The sequence below is a fragment of the Platichthys flesus genome, chromosome 2 (assembly GCF_949316205.1).
Source record: "Platichthys flesus chromosome 2, fPlaFle2.1, whole genome shotgun sequence".
Classification (NCBI taxonomy): Eukaryota; Metazoa; Chordata; class Actinopteri; order Pleuronectiformes; family Pleuronectidae; genus Platichthys; species Platichthys flesus.
Genome location: NC_084946.1, coordinates 7,124,856 through 7,144,795, shown reverse-complemented (window position 1 = coordinate 7,144,795; position 19,940 = coordinate 7,124,856). Strand labels below are relative to the sequence as shown.

The following is a 19,940-nucleotide window of genomic DNA, read 5'->3' as shown; positions in this document are numbered from 1 at the left end:
CAATCAGTCATCGTGCACAATAACACAAGCAGCTCCAAGCACTGGTCAGTGAGCTCATTGGTCAAGACCTCACTATTCTAGGCTGATGAACCAATGTCCAGTCTGTTTGTCTAGTCTGAAATCCTGTTGCAGATTACTAATCTTGGTGCTGTAAAGACCAACAACATTAGTCACTTAAGCAAAGGCCCATTGACGCCCTATGTAGTGTTAAAGTGAGTGGGCCCTCTGGTGAGTGTAGGGATTATGACTTATGTCCTTTAAGCATAAACAGAGATTAACAGAACAACAAAATGACCAGAAGAAAGAGGTTGGGGAAGTCAGGTGATCCAATGAAATACTTCTCATTTCCTATCAACATCTCTCAGGGTTGGTTTCATCATTGTTTAATCAAGACAATAAGTTGAGCTTTTTATTCTTTTACTTTTGTCTACTTTTATAATTTAACTTTTCTTTTCATTAATAATTAAATCTTATCTTAAGTCTAATTCCTTTTTTTAATTCTTATCTTTTCGTTTTACTTTTTAGTTTTTTTAAACATTCAATATCACTTAAATTTCCTCAAACTGAACATAGGTTTTATAAGACTTAATTTATAATAATTATACCCTCCTTTAATCCTAGGGGTCGATTTGACCCCATTCAATGTCTAACGTGTTTAAATAAATGGTTAACTATAAAATGTATATGATTATGTATTTGCACTGACCTGTATATATAGTGTACGCATCAGTGTTCTTTGGGGTCAGGCTGTTCTAGCTATTAAAAAAAAAACATAGCTATTCACGTTGTTTAGGATGATATTGAGGAGCCTGTGCCCCTTATGGCTCATTCTCTGATTGTAATGTTTGAACTCAAACAAAATCAAGTTAATAGATGAGCCAAAGCCATCATCTGCACATAAACCTGTTATTCTTCTCTGACTAAACTAAAGAAAAGACATTTCTCTTTATAGAAAGGACTCTGTGACATGAACCTCTTTTTATTTTTACAAGATATTTGAATGTGAATTTGAAATGTGAGTTTTTATTACAGGGTCTCTAACAGATGTTATTTACCAAGTCAGTTAATGTCCTCTGTCCGATTCCTCTATCCATTGTGGAAGATGGGCGGATCCGTTCATAATCAGATGAATGATGATGAATACATTCAGTAGATGTGATCCATGTTGGAGGTGTTCTTCTCTTGCCGCCTGCTCGGTCTTTAATAGGTCTAATGAGATTTAACTGTGTGCCTTTGAAATCTTTGTGCACTAGTGTGGATTTGACTTTGAATTACAGCTGAATGATACGTCAGCAGCTGAAACTAGCTTCGTTATAAATAGGTGTTGAGAATGAGATTCTATGCAGAGATGTGAAAAGAAGGGACAATGAATCACCGACCTTTCTATGATTAGAAGTGATACTCACACTGTGTTCTGCTCTCATCTTACCCTCTGTGGCTCATTAGGTAGAAACTGCAAACTTAAGACAGCATTAATAGCTCATTTGCTTTAATCTCAGTCGATGCACCATTTTTTTATTCCAGTTTATTTTGTCTTAATATATGTTTTGCTAACTTTACAGGAGGCGTGTGGATGCTCTCTGCACAATTTAGTGATCAAAAAAGAAAATTGCTCTTTTAAACACAATGTGAGCTATTGTCAAAGAAAGGTTTACTTCCCTGACAGACAGTCAAAGGAAGCAGAGCGCACAAATCAAACCGTCAGCTCCTCGGAACTGAAATCTGCTGTTGCTTTTATTGTGTTGTCACTTTCTCAAGGTTTGCAGTGTTTGTTGAGGCAGAGATGAGTTGAAGCCGCTGCTCGAGGATACGGCATCTTTTATGTTGAGAATCTGACAGATTATTTCAAAGGTACAAAAAAAGTTACGTGAAAATAAAGATTCACAAGGAAGCCACATGGTCCTTCTGTGGTGCGTTCACATTCTCCTCTTTACTATGTCAATCATGTCCAAGTAAAGAGAATGACAAAGGGAGCAGTGTGCAATAAAATCTATAATAATATAAAATGTATTACACACTTGCATACCATTGAAGATGTGGTGAGCCCGAGAATAGTCCAATGTCATTGTCATCAGTCTTTCAATAGGGTGGAGATGCATTGTGTCAGTCGAACTCTTAGAACACTGTCTAAAAGCATTTTAAGATTGGTAATACCTGTTTATTACTTATTTAACCTTCATGATGTCACAGGTACAGTGAACAAAAAAACTTCCAATTCTCTGTGTTATGCTGTTTATTTGTTCACTTCCATTTCTTCAGAGCCAGCAGCAAAATAAGTTATTAGCCAAAGCCCTTCGAGGCAGATCATACAGGCATCATAATCGAGCCCTGAGCCTGAGTCACGTACGTCTGGGATCTGTTATTGCACCCAAGTCAAAAGACATCCCACAGAACATGAAGAGAGTAATCGGATAAGCCGTGGTATTGAGAAGACAAACATTACATGTTCTGTTCCTTCCCAAGACTTCCTCCTTAAGCCATCATCTTCATCAGGTGCCATTGTCCCTTATCTCCCTCCCTCAGCGGTCGCCCTCCAGCTCTGCTCCGGAGCCACAACCCTCACAGCCAAGGCAATTTAGCCGCATCCGACAATCCAATCACTTCCACAATGTATCTGTGTCAGTGTCAAGGACAGAGGGGGTGTGTGGGGGTGTGTGTGTACGGGGGGGTACTGTTGTCCACTGATCTATAAAATGCAATGGATCGCTTGTAAGGAAATAATTCAATTGCGCGCTTTAGATTTCTAATCTGACTGTTAGGGTGTAAACAGCAGGCAAACAATTACTTTATCTCCCTGTTCTTAGCTAAAAATGAAGAAAGTGAAATATTTTTAACGGACATCTTTTTTTTTACACATGTCATCCTCCCTGTATTGCTTTTTAAGTCCAGTTAAAGCCCGCAGGGGACAGACTGTATCGATTGCTATGATGGCTGCCTCAAGACTACGAGGTTGTAATAAGAGCTTGAAGGCATGTCTCGGCCTGACTCTGCTTCCCCCTGCGATGCAATCCCGAGATGTGCAGCAGGGCACAGGGCAGGAAGCACATAAATAATTCACTGTGATCTCTGGCCCACGTGTAATTTAGCTTGTATCCCCAATGGCTCCACCAACAGACAGAAAGCGCTCTGTTTTACTCATCCGAAGGGGATCCCAACAGGAAGCCGCACTACACCTGCCTCTGGACCTGAGGCATGAAAAAGGTAAGAAAACTGCTGGTCTCATCAATATTCATGCAGGCAGTGCTGCAGGAGGGTGGAATCACAGCATGACGGAACAATTAGAGTATTCATGAAGGAAATTATACCAGGAAACCAAATAATGCTGCTACAAACTACTGCAATGCTGACTTCCAATCAGTGCTTGTAGATCTTCTAGACTTCTATCTGTTATTGTCTTATAACTGCTGTGTCTTTCTCAGTAGGGTTGCAATGTACATTTACCATGACCCAACTCTCATGATAAACTGGTTTTCTTTGTGCAGCAACAGCTGTTAATTGTGACAATCAAGGGCATTGGTTAATGAACAATGAAAATCAACGAGCCAGAGAATCAGATAGGAGATTTTGCTGTTTTGCTTTATTGATTTTGCCAAATTACCCATTTTGTGTTATTGTTCCCTGTACTGATTGCTGATGTATTATATTATTTGTGGTCTTTTATCATTACTGTTCTTTTGTTGGTGCAGGGGTACAGCTAGAAGTTTTGAGCCCTGCGAAAGAATATGATAAATCTAACGGGCACTAAAGGAAGGTCCGTACCATTCTTTGTGTCTAACACTCGGCCCATTGTTCTCCCTTACAGCTTCCTGTTGCCTTGCTTTTCATTTTTTATATACTGACTTCAATGACGACAACATGTCAAATCTACAGAGAGCTCACCTGTTCTGCTTGCTGCGCACTGACTGGAAAGCAAACAACTTGATTCGGTGTGTCTACGCAGAATGAAACCATGAGAAGAACAGAGAGAGAGGTGAAATATAAAGGCTATCCTGATCATTTTGTAATAAATTGAGAAACAAACCCACATGTTATTTCATGAACTTAAATTTTAAATAGATAAAATTATCATTTCAGTTACATTAACCAACTAATACTTTCATTATAAATATACTTTCATATAGTTTTCTATTGTGCATTTTATTTGTGAAAAAATACCATAACAGAATTTCTGTATGTGCTGATGTCTGTGATTTTATCTTCTGTGGGGAATTCGCATCTGAGCAGATTTGTTTCCCAATGCTAGTTGTGTTTTTGTGACTGTAGAATGAATATGACAGCATTTTACTGAACACAAGAATAGAGAAGAATAAACTTCAATAGGATATTCCAGTGTCCAATGTGCACCAAAACACAACAGTGTTATGAGAGCCTGAGGGCCGGAACCAGTGTTTTGTTAAGCTAGAGAATCCAAAGTTCAGCAAATGTAACATTATTTTAATGATTCCAAGTAGACACTGATGAAATGCTGGTTTCATAAAACCAGATTTTGGCTCTCACTCCTAATTGGAATAAAATGATGATCATGGTTTAAAGCTAACCATTAGCTTATCCTGTCACAGTTTACATACTGTATCATGGTTTACCCTGGAGCTCTGTGGTGCTGCAGTTTCATTATTGGCATCAGCTGTTTCACCCAGGCTTTATAATCACTGGCTCAGCTGCCAATCATATTAATGGAGATGCAACACGTGTGCAGATGTTGTCATGGCAACATTTCAACACTCCACCTCAAACTGCACCTTGTGAGCTGTAGTGTTGTTGTTGCTAATTGAGCTGAAATTCACTGTTGCTTCAAATCAGTTCTGTACCCTGACAACTCTGATCAGCTCAAGACAGCAACCCCTCCACCCACTTCTCATTAAGAACCTCTTACACAGCAGGAGCCACAGAGTGGTGCTGGTGATGGGGGACCCCCTGCTGTCTGTCTGAGACAGGGTGTGTGCTTCCCGGTCCTCAGCTCCCTCTGCCTCCGTCACCAAACCTCATGACTCCAGTGATCCTCCTCTAGCTGATCTAGTTTACCAGTGACTTCCGTTCAGTTCATCTAATGGTTAATTAATGCATCTTAATGTATGAAAAGAGATACGTCTGCTTCCTACTGTGTAACCGTCACTGCCCATGTACTTCAGTGCGTCCTCCATGTTGGCATGGTTGTTAAGCAGTGCAGCCACTAGAGGACAGCGCAGAGTCGAAGGTTTCTGACAACAACCAATATGGCGATGGTGGAGGAGGTTGTGATATGTACGTTTTAAGAAAGAGGCTAAAGCATCTGTTTGTCCCTGTGCCCGGGTGATCTAACATCATATAGAGACCTGCAGTTCTCCTTAAAAAGTGATGCTATTGTTGAAATTTCTTCCTCGTGTCCTGCGATCGTCTGCTTGAACTACTGGCACCCCCCCCCCCCCCCCCTATCTGTGCACAAATCTGATGTCGAGTATAAATTAGCCTTAACGAGGATGAGTCCACAGCATGCTTCTAAACACCTTTGCTAATAGATAAGTGCCAGGCTGTTTCACGCTTATTGATGCAAGTAACACTTACATGTAATGGAAGCCAACCGCTCAAAGGAAAAAAAAATTAACGGTAACTTAAACCTGAACTTTATTTATGTAAGGCCAACAGAGCTGAATTAAAGAGGATGCAGTTTAATGCTGATAAGACGGATTCACCTCTTTACCTTCCTGGTGCTATTTGTTTAATTGGACGGGCACTAACATATGTAAGTCACTTTTCTCGTGGCAATCAACAGCTCCACTGGGAACATAGTAAAGTCATTTAGCAGCCGTCCACAACGGCTACAAATCTAATCAGCAGAACTCGACGGAAAGCCGTTCTTTCAACCTCGGCTGCTCAATTTGTCGGATCCAATCTTTATCCAATTTTACACATCTTTCACGAGAGTCAGTCGAGCCGTGAGGAAATGGCTACCGCTACTCACACCGAACAGCAACTTGGTTCTGAATGTGTATCTTGGTGTTTGTGTTACATCTACTGTCACACGTCTTAAGAGTCTCAATCTCACATACTGACACATACTCACTGACACATGCTCCCTGACTGAATATATAATTAGAAATAAAAAGATACATCAACAATTGTTTTTGTTTTCACTATATTTACTTTTTGATTAAGGCTTGTCACTCATAGTCCACTGAGGCCTGTATCTCAAGATCGACACAAAATTAGGCTTTTCTGTCCCGAGACCTCCACATACCCATAATGCTTTGTGAAATTACACAAAAGGTGCTTAATCAATAGCATCTTTCTATAAGAATATGAAATAACCGTAAAAAAACGATTTCTTCAAAAACAGGAATATGCATGGTAGTATTCTAATGACAGTACACACATTATTGCTTAGTGCATAATATGCACAGTCAGTGTAAGTCTACTGGATATGCTGAGTTTTCTGTACACAGTAAATTATTTAAAGCAAGCTGCATTCATATTTTTGTTTGTTTGTTGTTGTGTGCCCCTTGAGGAGTCACACTGGAACAAGCTGTAAACACACATCGGCTATGGTGAACATGGTGAACAAACAGTTGTATTTTCCACATCCAGCAGACAGATTTTGCATTTTTTATTAACAAGGTTATGGCAAGATTGAGTTAAGTTAAGTTTAAGATTTCTAGAGACCTTTTTTTAAGACCATAATAAATGAAGTTCAAGACTTCAAGTACGGTAGATATGAAGGTACCTGAGTCCAAGTTATCTCTTAAACTACAGGCAGAGACAATAAGTATCTACAGTCTTTCCCACAGCTACAGAAGAAACTGAGATCAACCTCGTATAAGGCGTTTGTATCAGTTCTACATTGGTCTTTTTTGTAGTTTTATCAGAGCATGCTAATATCTGTATCATTGAGAGAGAGCTACAACACATGGAACTTTACAAACCATGCATGCCACCAAATTCACTGACTTGACCTCTGATGGAGTCCTTGTGATTTGATCATGGATTATGAACACAACCAGATTTTTCCCTTCATCTTGATCGGACGTTTCCTATACAAATATTTTAAACTTTGATACACCTCTTCATTTATATTTGACGCTTGCTTTTCTTATTACTTTCCAGGTCTATTAATAGCCTGTCTCAGGTGGGTCACCACGAAAGAACAGTGCAAATAGTAAAGTCTGTAATGTGTGACGGATGAAGGTGACAGCACCACTTCACAGAATATAGTTCCAACATCCCTACTTACCCGAGCTAACACGTCTGTAAATGTCACATCACAAGTTTCCCATGTAGAATATATATACATTTACCCTGAGTCAGAAATCAAATCATATTATCAGCTTTTCAGGTAATTGGTTGAGATAATGGCTGATCAATAATTAAGGCTGATAGCACTGCTGGAGCTGATTTAATGCACGTAGCTAATGTTGGCACAAATCAGTGCCTCTGTGTTTCCCTTTGAGAAGGGAAACGGCAGCGTGTGAATAAACAGGTCTAATCTGAGCTCTGCGGCGACTCTGAGAATCCTGGAAATCAGTTTCTTCATGCAGCTCCACAGCAGGGAGCGCCGCTCGACGTGTTCAGTGGAGGAGAGCAAACTTCTGCTGTATTTTTATCTGATAAGCTTTGTTGTGGCAAAATCTCCTGTAATTGATGACACAGGCGTGCTCTCTCCAGGCAAATCCGTTTAAAGCGAGATGACGGATGGAGACAGAGGTTGCTGGGAAAAAAGCGGCACATCTGTCCTCCCTCTCCCTCTGGGTGACAGAAGCATGAAGCTGTCATTTTCATTCGCTCCACCACTTGCTCTTCTCCTTCATTCACAACTCAATCCACAGCAGCTCTGTTCATTCTAATACTGGATTTGTGTCCTGATCTTCACACACTCTGGAAATGGATGGATGAAGATCCAGTGCATTTCAATTTTCTACATTTTAGGAAAAACACATTCTTGCTTTTGCCTGGAAATAAGATAGATACCATTGTCATGACTGCAAGATAAATTTAGCAAGTTGCAAATCGACAAGACAATATGTATATAGCATCACATTAATCATACAGACAACACAGTGGTTAATCAGGAAGACAACAAATAAGCTCATTTTCCAAATTACCAAACTATTCGTTTAGATCTTAAATCATTCATAAGATGCGGAATTAAGGCTACTTAAAATAGGGAAAAGATTCAAGAGATTTCAAGAATAAAGTTGTAATATTACAAGAATAAAGAAGAATGTCAAGGTGTCGTTGGTTGGTTTTTGTGCTTTTCAAAGGGGTTTAGTAGCTCATAAGAAACATATTCTTTCAATATTAGGAGTTTTTGAACCACAAATACAACATGTTAAATGTATTGTGGTTATATATCCATCAACCTCATACATATTGAATGGTGGCTTTTGTAAGGACTTAAAATAAAGAAAAAACATATATATATATATATATATATTATTTGTGAAAGTAATTGTTAGTAGCCCTCCATATACTCCAAACGGAACCACCTCATGTTACATTACATTTCATTTAGCTGACGCTTTTATCCAAAGCGACTTACAATATGCTATCATGTGCTTGATAAGCAGCTTTTTACTGGTTTTGTTTGTGTGTACTGAGAATTTGGCGCCGTCAGCAAAGGATCAGCACAAGTTACTCACATGTGTGGCCGGCTGAAAGCAGCCCTATGAATAATCTGGATAAATAATGCACACTAAGTGGCAGCCACTGCCTGCCAGCTGTGGCACATCCTCCTCTGCATCCATCCAAGGAGCTGATCACTCTGGGTCTCTGGCCACACACTGAACTAGACAGAGGACGAAAGTAACAAAGTAAAAAATACTTCATTGCTGTTACCTCAAAAACCAACCTTGAGTATTTATTTTACTGAAGACATTTTATTCTTACTCTGTTAATTTAAAACCAAATTATATCTGCACTTTTTACCCCTTTTCGAAACAGCCCATTAGTTTCATTTTAATACATTTGAGAGATATTTTTTTCAGGGAGGCTTTTATTTGTATGCATCATCAGGTGCTGCCTTCCCTACATCCAAAGTGATTTTGACCTAAATGGACAATAACACAGAAAAGACACATTCTTGTTGTCCATCAGTGCAGAGTACACACAACATACTTAACACAGACTATTGAGGAAGACTCAACCAAGAAGAAGGGCCACACATGTCCATGACAAGGAGTAACAACATAGAAGAAAGTGAAGAATCAGCCAACATCACTGATGACTTTAACAATGAACCAGAGCAACAACACATCTATTGTCTCCGTCCTTATTTAAATTATGATACTTCATTCTATGCTTTGGACACTTGGGATAATTTTTCATACTCACAAATCTTTCATCGTTTTAACCTTGTTTAGTAAATTGTTTATTATATTTAAAGTCGGTAGCGATGACCCTCTGAGGGGAACCTTTAACTTCTATACTCTTCATTTCACAGCCTGTTCTTGTAAACAGTTACTTGAGTAAAGAGGTTGAATCAGTTAATTTACTTGATTTGTTTATTTTAAGTAAAGAATGTGTGTACTTTCACCACCTCTGGACTAAGAAAATCCTACAGTGTTTTTTAGTTTGAACCTTTAAATAATAATAATAATGGGCATCTGAGGGACACATGTTGGTGGTGCTGCCTGTTGCCAGAGTGCTGAATCATGCCTGCTATTGACAAGCTGGGCTGTGACCTTGGGAGGTGTCTCCCTCTGCCTGATTGATGACAGAGAGTTGCCAAGAACCACCAAGATGGAGCGATCACCAGGACTCACCAAGCCTTCATCCTGATCCCCGCTGAGACCCAGACCCACCAAACTGGCCCAGTGCAGATGAAGCCTAAGATCAGACAACTGGGTTTTGTTGCTCTGCATCATGTTTGTGCTTATCTGTGTTTTTATTTAGATTTAACTGAGCAGACTGGATTCCCACTGGAACACTACAGTAGCTGATGATATGTGTGTTTCAACAGAGCCACTGCAGAGTTATGTAACGTTTAAATAAATGGACACCTGGTTACTAACAGCTTCCTACTAAGTCTGTCAAAGGTGGGATTTTAATGTCAAACTGAAGTCGCTCGGTTTTCTCTGAATGCTGCTGTTTACATAACAAAAGCTAAGGAGGGATTATCATATTTACTAGTCCCTTAGTTATCCACAGCTCCAAGTTAAGTGCTCATCACCCCACATCGCCATCTAGTGCGTGACACATTTGTGTTCCAGATGACAGCGGTGACATCTGCTGGACAGAATCCCTGCAAAAGAGAGCAAATAAACCCAATGCCACAGTCAGAACACCTACTGTGATTTGCTTTGTTTATATTTATGCATTTGATGTAATATATACTATGGTGTGGCCTTGTCAGAGAGATTCATCTTCAAAACACAGTATTTTAAGCATTATTTCATGGTGGCTCATTTGTTTAGGTGTAAATGAGAAATTTCCCCTAGAGGGCGCTATATCTCTCTTTTTACACAACAGTGCCATCCACTTGATCCAGTGGACACATACAGCTTATCACAGGGAAACAGGGTGATGTTCGAGAGGCGTAAAGCTGAAGCTAATCAAAAATGAACACTTGTGTTTGAGTACAACTCACTTAAATAAGTTTATCTCCAACCATAAAGGCTGCCCCTGGGATTAAATCCATAAACGAGAAGACTTGAATTACATTCATATCAAGACAATACCCCATCAGTTGTAAAAAATAAATAATTGCTGTGAACCCTAAGCCAGTGGTTCTCCGTGTTACACTGCCAGTATCATCAATTATGATTGGCTGAGATGACATCATTTGGGAGGAGCTGATTAAAAAACCAGACGCATCGTCCATGTTCACATATATAATCAGAAAGCACGTGTGTACACAGACGTAGATCCCTATTTCACTATACCGATAATTCCTACTCCCAATAATGTAACTAAATGATGGAATGATTGTACATTAGCGGACTGTCGGCATTGTTGATCGTGCATTGTCGAGAGAGCGAAATTATTGCACATATATAGAATTGCCTGCAACACTGGTTCCGTACAAGGTGCAGCTTTTGCTTTCAAGCAGCATTCACATTCAGATACACTACAGTTACTGGGGCCGCACATCCAGTTCTGAAATAGCAAATGTGGGCCAAATACAGTTTACCTTAACAAATGGGGGCACTTTCTTTTATTACAAACATGCTGTGTTCTACGCAAGGTGCAATCTGGATGTGAACCTGAAGTGGTCCTTGTGGTTAATAATGAATATGGGAACCCAAATGTTATTATCCCACGTGATACGTGGGCCAACTGAGGGATGTGGGCCAAATCTATACCAATCATTTTGCCAAGTCTAAGTACAGTGTGTTAGTTTTGTTGAATGTCAGGAAGATAAATGCGTAGCTTGATTAGTTGGATGTGTTTATTCTCACTTCAGCTGCTGTGTTGTTCTGTTGGATGCTGGATTGTGCTCAGGACAGTTAATGAATCATTAACTCACACTGTTGGCGGTTCATTGCTCTCCTGAAAACCTCTTGCCAATACTTGCACATTGATTTGCATCAGAGATGAATGTAGCAGCTGCAATATCTACAAAGTGCTCATTCCACTGACTACACAACTGAAATAAGATGCAGTGTAAACTTATGAGCTGATTTGTCTTGGCTTCTCTTCATGCGGATACTATACTCAATTGTTTCCATTGTTTTTTGAAGCTAGAAAAGACAAGAGTTGTTTCCTATACAAGTTATTTAGTATGTTTGTAAATTTAAAAAAAAATGACAGTGCATGGAAATGGATGTAGTAGCATTTGTGTATTGAGTATAGTGGTGTATGTGTGAGATTATGATGTTATGTGATGCTATGTATCTCTCTTAGGGCCTATCAAATGTATACACAGCAACAAAAATATGTGTATACTTATTATATAAACACACAACTTAGCATTTTGTAATACAGAAAATATATAAAAACAGCTTTCTGTAGCCGAGCTGCTGTTTCCAGGAGGCTTTTAATGCAAAGAGCAACATGTTCCACATTGTTTTGTTGTATGTTCCCCTTGGCTCAAGGTAAAATAAACAAGACAGACAACATGCTGAGTGAGAGTGATGAGGAGCAAAATGAGAAGAGATTGGTGTGTAGGAAACACCATGGCTTCACAGAGGTTTGGATCAATAAAACAGGGAAGTGATTCCTGGTAAAAAAATAAAAAAAATACATTGAATGTTATTGTCTTTTAAAAGCCTTTCTCTTATCCTGTCAAATTAAGATCCTAATCCTTACGTGCTCAATGAGTTAGAAAGATATTTAATCCCACCATGTTACATGCTCTCACTTCAGTCACATCAATTTGACAACTTTGTAGGAATCTTTGGGGAAGAAAGGAAAGTAACGGATGCTGTAGACAATAATGTCTGTGTTGAAGAAATGGTGGACCAGAACAAAGAAAACAATATGCTGGGTGGGAGTGAATGTGAGCTTGGAAGCATCTCAAGAATGAACACTTGAGCTCTTACAGCCATTGGAGTGTAATTTAAAAGAAACCTCTTTTCTACACAGGAAACAGCACAGCTTCTGAGCCAATTAAGTTCCTATGGGGCTTTGAGCATTTAGATTCATACGCTATCACACGTCAGAAGCTGGGGGCGTGTCACAGCAAGGCTGCTATGGCTCTTTCATCGCATCACTGAACAAAGTGAAAACCTATGAAGATGACATGAGGGACCAGTCGTTTACTGCGACATGTCCTCTGTCTCAATTTTCTCTGCATGTGCTCTGAAAACATGACTGATGGGTTCAGACCTCAATCATGGCTGTAATGTTCAACCAAATGAAAACAGCAGTGGCTCCCAAATAGTGTGCCACAATACATTGGTAGGTAAGGACAGGTGTAGTGTGGGATTTAGCTACTTTGTTGATATTGCAATATACGGCTATTTAAAGTGTTATGGATGCTTTTTTTTTGCTACATTAGAACATTCACTCAACCCGTCGCCCATCAAAAGGTCCAGAAAGACAGCAATGAAATGAACTAAAATCCATGTAGAAATCACCAGTGCACGCAACTAAAGAGAATACTTTCTCTAGAAAGTACCACAAAAGCTGTCTCAAGGCTTCAGCTGGATCTGGGATGTCTACAACCCACAGCCTTCAGTGCTTGGAGAAGTTGGCTAATGCTAACATGGTGTGAAGCATGCTGAGGAAAAGTAGTAGGAAGCCAAACTATTCCTCCTACGTTTGGAGAATCATCTAAAGACTGCAGGATTTGAACCAGAGGCGTCAAAATCGTATGTTGGTTTTGCAAAAGTGTCTGATGAGCTGATGGCGGTAAGCTTTGTGCAAGTGGGCTGTATTGCAAAGCAGAACTGTGCCTGAGGTGCTCATGAGGCTGTGCAGATGGTGAATTGCTTTAGGGCCCTGAAGTCTCACCTCTTCTTCAAACTGTGCTCAGAGATGGAAGGTGATCAACAAATTCCAAATTTCAAAATGAAAATCTGTAATGTGCCTTTCTGGGAAGAAAATCCGTGTTACTCTTGATAATACCACTGACAATCACTGTCGACTTGTCAGCAACTCAGTGACACATTCCAACCAAGCCACACAATGTTAAAACAAAGAGTGGCTGAGCTAAATGATAAAACCAGTATGCTTGAATTCACTGAGTATCTGTTGCATGCTAACATTTGCTGAGTAGCACTATACAGAAGAGGATGATGAGAATATCATTAATTTTGCCGGTAGGTATTTCACTATAAATCAAACTATGAACAAAAAGGTATTGTAAGAGGATCAAGGTTAAGGCAATTAATCCTCTGGGGACTATGTAAGTCAAACTGCTTATGGTATAAAAGGAAAAGATAATTAATAATTTAGGTAATTTACTTTAATTAAGTAAATACATCCTCTGGAAGCTACAAATATCTCAGTCAAGCAAATCTTTAGTCTGTTGCTGTGAGTCACTAAAGTCTTTCCAGAGAGGTGACTGAACTGAAATGCTGGGATTCAGTGTGTTGTTAGGTTAAGGCAACATAACAATCATCTATTAACGTTTATATTACGAGCGAGTTGACTCAAGACATTTGGCTGTACCCCTAGGTGGGAAGCCAGTGAGGGATGTTGTCCTGTTATAACATTATTGTATATAATTGTGTCACATGTTCAGTTCATGTTTTATTAAATAATCAAAAAAATAGTTATGACATTTAAGCCAGTTTGTTTTATGAACAAATTGCAGTGTTCATTTAGTAAATATTTTAATTTCTCATCTTCATGAATTCAACTGTGGAGAGAAATCTCAAAATCCCTTTGCGGGACTTGACAGGAAATGGAAAGAATCCATGAAATGTGCAATGGTGCTTGGCGAAGCCTGATCAACTTCAGTTTAGGAACTAGGAACACAGGAACAAGAATTAATGCTATGTAAACTAGATATTCAATGATTGCATCCTGTCCAAAACTACACAGTAAAACCATTTAGTAAAATGTCCCCCTTTTGAATTCAGGCAAAATGTCTCCAGACACCAATATACAACTAGAGGCTAGTTTCAGTGTCTGTTTGGTACATTAGGGGAGAACTGAATACATGTCTTGTGTTGACTTTCAGAGGGCATGCTCCAAGAATTCTCACCAGCACAAAAAGACAAGCTTGAAAATCTGCTGGCCTGAAAAGCCTTCCATTAATTCCCTTTGCTTGTATGCTTCCAGGCTTCCACAATGTAATAGCACTAGGCTGGTACAGGAATTGCTGACAGGTTCATTAGTCGTACCAACTCCTTTCAAATGAATCTTTTGCTTTGCATATTTTTCAGCTTAAATTAAAAGGTGAAAAATTGGGAACAGCAAATAGCTTCAAGCGGATGAGATAGTATGAGATGCTCATTCAAACTAATGCTCCAAATCAAGGGTCCTGCATTGCTCTTAAAATGTAATTGCTTTAAGAGTCAAATTGTGTTTCGTCAAAGAGCCGAGGCATGAACCTTATCAACTGATTTATTATTTCCTAAACACAACACTTAATGAGATTGTCCTGATTGAAAGAGAAAGCCGCTCTCTTCCTGTGAGAGTAGCATGGGTTCTTGTCAATAACGGATATTGTTAGTGTTCAAGCATGAACACTAACAGCCTCAAGGTTACTAATAACGTTTTCATTAGATTCCCCAACACTGTGTCAAAGATATCAGGGCTATATGTATGTCACTCACATGGCCTGTCTAGATCTTAGAGAGGGATCTTTGCTGTGGTTGGCCCAGTAACCAAGCTCATCTGCCCATCAACACATTGGCCAGAGAATGAGGCTGATCGGTGTCATTTGCATTCATGGTCTTGTACCACGTGTGAGTTTATCGATTCAAAACCATTGGTTCTCGTCAAATTGACTTAGCCTCAGACCGAGTTTCATTTCATTTCAGAATATTAACTGTGGAATTAAGATTTTCAGTATTTCTGGTATATGGCTTTGAATTTTTCATTCGAATTTCCTATGTAATAAAGATAAGCTTGAAAATCACTGTTATATGAAATATAAAAATGGTAAAGAAAAAAAATTGTTCCGTTTTTTTTATTTCATTTAATAAACTTTCTCCTCAATCGTTAAAATCCTTAATTCACCTCATTAAAAAACAACATGGCTTACAAAAGAATTCTGATTCTGATTCTGAAGAGGACGCAAAAGTGCCAGACCTAGAAGCAGACGGACAACCAGATGGAGTAGCAGACCGGGACGAAGACAGAGACGACTTTGAGGACGACGTGGAGGACAACTTGGATGATGAGGTAGAAGACAACAGAGACGACAAGGACTATGACCCAGTTGGAGATGCTTCTGCAGATTTGTCAGCCTTGGACGAAGAAGAAGAGGGACAAGACCAGGGCTGCAACACCACCCCCATCGGACTCGGGGAAAGAGAGACCTTCAAGTCAAGAAACGGGGAAATAATATGGGAAACATAGGCGTACGGCTGAGAGGGAGCCGCTGCTCCTCCTCCGCTGTTGATGCGGCTCTAAGCGGGGTCTGGCCAGGTCCCACGGTGCACACGAAGTCCCGCGCCGGTGACATAGCCTCGACGTTCCGCCTGTTAATCACGCTGATGGTAGAGAACATCATCCTGGAGATGACGAACCGGGAGGGTCATCGAAAATACAGTGACGAATGGAAAGGGATGGATGAGACCGACTCTTCTTCTTCTTCTCCTTCTCCAGAGGCCGGTGTCCTTTCCGTCAGTACATGCTCCTGAGCACACTGCACACCAAGGCCAACGTCAGCGACCGCCCGGACAGGAAACAGGTCATCGTCCTGGACTACAACCGCAGCAAAGGTGGCATGGAAAACCTAGACAAGGTGATCGGAACATACAGCTGCAGGAGGGTGACCGCCCGCTGGCCCCTGGTTGTCTCTCACAACATTATCGACATCTCCTCCTACAATGCCTTTGTGATATGGAGAGAGATCAACCCAGACTGGATGCTGGGCAAGCTGAACAAGGGGGGGGTGTTCCTAAAGCAGCTGGGAAAGGCTCTCGTTTCTGCGTTCATCGACCGAATGGAGAGTATCCCCCGTACGGAAGCGTCAGCCGCAGTTGGGAACGCCGTAAAAGCCACCGCCGCATCGAGAGCTATAGTCCACATAGACGCTCGACGTGAGCGTCCGGCCTCTTCCACGGCACTATCAGCAGAGCCGCTCAGGGCGAATAAGAGGAAGAGGTGTCAGATAGGCCCCAGGAAAAGACTGTAAAACTTGCAGCGTGTGCTGCCGGTGTAACAAATACATCTGCAAGGGCTGCTCACGTGTCTATTGCTCTACTTGTGTGTCATAATAAAGCGTGTTGAAAGCACAACGAAGTGTGTTCTGGGTTCAAGCTGTCAACCGCTCAGTGGCCTACTGTAACTGCTCCAGTCTTGTAGAGACCATTTTTATGAAGCCCTACGACAGTCACACAAGAAGACAAAAAATGTGCAATGACTTATTAAAACATCCTTGTAGACTACCCTCCTTCAGTGGTATAACAAATGGCCTAAGTAACAGGAGGTCTGTGCTTCTGCAAGGGCTGGAACTGTGTCCTGTTTCCTCTGCAATATCCACATCAGCTGTATTCACCATATGCCACCCGACACAGCTGGGCAGGCAAAAACCAGACTTTGGCAGATAAAGCCTTCAGTTACCTCTAAGGGGTGCCGTTTGTAAAGCAGCTCATGCTGAAAATAACAGCAACATTTTGTCACATTTAGCTTCAAACCATGTTTAAAAAACTGGTGTGAATTTTTGAGTCACTTTTTTGCACATTTACAACAATATTTGTCAACTTAGAGATATTTTAAATATTTAAATCCAAATGTTAAATGTTACACTTAAATGTTAAATGTTAAATCTAAATGCTAAATCTAAATGTTAGATTTGAGGCGGTCAGAGTTGCCTCTTCAAGAGCCTCATCTTAGGACATAACGTTTTTACCTCCATTAATTAGCCTGTTTGAATGTGTTCTCACTACAGAATGCATTCAACATCTATAGGGCAGATTATGGGCCTTTATGTCTAAAAGGAATAGAGCAGTAAGTTTTTTTTTTTATGCATGAGATATCAGTCATTTCTGCAATAAAATTATGACTGAGGAATAAAATACATAAATTACTCTTCCCTCTGTATTACTTTGCTAACTGCTCATCTTACACGTGTCAATTGTTGACATGTTACATATCAAACATTAAAAGCACACAACTGTTTCTATAAACTTTTATTGTCAGAAAGATTGCTAGAAAGATTGCCACAGAGCTTTTTAATCATAGTTATTAAATGTACTTGCTGGGACAGAGGTAATAAATACAAAAAATACCAAGTATAATAAATACATTCATTACAAAAATACAATTTGTGCCATCAGTAGCTATACTGTAAACAAAGGAACACTTTATATTTGTGTGTCACCTTTTATTCTCTAAATACAATGTGAACTTTGCTCAGCCGTTACAGGTATTTGGCGTACAGAAGCTTTGTGAGCTGGTGTTGAGGCCCTCTGGGCCGGAGAATCAGGGTGGTCCTGCCCTCCTGCTCGGTGCTCCAGATACGCAGAGTGTTCCCTGATGCTCAGGGAAGTTATACAGGGTTCAGACCTGCCCTTGATTGAAACTAGAAACACATAGCTGGCCATAACTTCCTGCTTGTCAGGTTTCTCATACTAGGCAGAGAGATCCTCAGGTTTTGAGATCTTCAGCACCTCATTCACATATGGGGCCGGGTCCTGAAAAACCTCGTGAAAGATGAAGTCCAACAGGTTATCCACGTAATCTGTAATACAAATTGGGGAAAAAGTTTGACATTTTGCACTTTTTTTGTATTTATTATTTTCTTTTTATAATTATATTATTCTATTTATCGTGAAGACGATAAATAAATGGTCTTTAAATGGTGAAGACCATTTAAAGACAGCAGTTAATTGATATGTTATTTATGTTTCACATACTGTTTGTACATTGTTTGGCTTTTAAATAGAGCCTGTAAGAATCATGGAAGATTGCATCTGCTTTCACCGGCTTTGCTGTGCACTCGCCCTTCTTATATATTACATCTGTCCCCAGCCGACACACAGGACACACCTCAAACAGCTCCAGGAGGCAGTTTTCATAGACAATATATGTGGGTGTCTTATGAACAGGGTTGGAAGATTCCATTCTATTAGAACGACAAAGATTTCACCAAAAGGCTGCAACAGCTAAAAAAGTGTAGGATGGTAATCTATGTGATTATTGAAATGTTTAGATTAAATATTAAGTCACTCACGTCACATCTTGTCCTCTCCCTCCTCCAAGCGAGGTCTCTTACAGCTGAGGTCCCAACACCGACATCAGTGCAGCACAGTTTTCTGTGTGCCTATGATAAAACAGACACAATATCGATGGAGTCACAACAAATGAGATGCTGTTACAACTTTAACACGGAGACACAATCAATGACATGACGAAGTAACTGAGGGTAAACAAACCTGTACTTTTGTAGTGAGGTCGCAGTGTTTTCATAGAAAGCTGCGTTCCATGTGTGCGCATCTGTGGTGGGTCCGTCTGGCATGCTACGTGATGTAGCCTAGCAACGTGAACAGATGTGCTTGCCTGAACACCAAAAGCAGCAATGTTATTCATGTTTGTCTACTGTCATGCATAGAAGGACACAAGGACACATTTCCCCAAACTAGGGCTGGTAATGAATAATCGTTCTATTCCCGCACATTATGACAACAACATACTCCGGTATCTTGAACGAGCGGCCATAGCAGCAGCTGCAGCTGGAAGTTAGGTTCGTGAGTGTTGTGCTCTCCACGCTCCACACAACCGGAGCTCTTAGCAGCTGCTGCAAGCATCCGTAGCTAACTTCAAGCTCCAGCAGCTACAACCGGAGCTTGTAGCAGCTACTACAAGCATCCGTTGCTAACTTCAAGCTCCAGCAGCTACAACCGGAGCTCTTAGCAGCTGCTACAAGCATCCGTAGCTAACTTCAAGCTCTAGCAGCTACAACCGGAGCTCTTAGCAGCTGCTACAAGCATCCGTAGCTAACTTCAAGCTCCATCAGCTACAACCGGAGCTCTTAGCAGCTGCTACAAGCATCCGTAGCTAACTTCAAGCTCCAGCAGCTACAACCGGAGCTCTTAGCAGCTGCTACAAGCATCCGTAGCTAACTTCAAGCTCCAGCAGCTACAACCGGAGCTCTTAGCAGCTGCTACAAACATCCGTAGCTAACTTCAAGCTCCAGCAGCTACAACCGGAGCCAGGCCCGGCGTCAGGGGGTCAAATAGGGGGGCAGTGCCCCCCCGCCCGTGTCTCTCTGCCCCCCCATTGGCTGTCAGAGGGGTAATGATTTTTTTTTTCCTGCCGAATTTTTTTTGGGTGGAGTTATAATTTGTTTTGTGTGTCACATTGTATTAATTAATATTCAGTTAACAGAAATCAGTCAAATTTAAAATACTAAAAATATTTTAATATAATTCAATTAATTACAGCAGATACGTGTCGGCTTGTTTCACGTG

General features: G+C 40.5%; 1 long non-coding RNA gene across 2 annotated transcripts; it reads right to left on the bottom strand.

Annotated features, from left to right (window-relative positions):
* Positions 1 to 17,541: 17,541 nt before the first annotated feature.
* LOC133973882 (uncharacterized) lies at positions 17,542 to 19,390 on the bottom strand. Of its 2 annotated transcripts, none has more exons than XR_009924617.1 (4): positions 19,164 to 19,390; positions 18,906 to 19,029; positions 18,704 to 18,793; positions 17,542 to 18,211 (listed from the first exon to the last, which is right to left on the bottom strand). It is a non-coding gene; the product is annotated as an uncharacterized LOC133973882 (long non-coding RNA). The 2 variants fall into 2 exon arrangements; XR_009924618.1 differs by lacking the exon at positions 17,542 to 18,211 and adding an exon at positions 18,276 to 18,595.
* Positions 19,391 to 19,940: the final 550 nt, after the last annotated feature.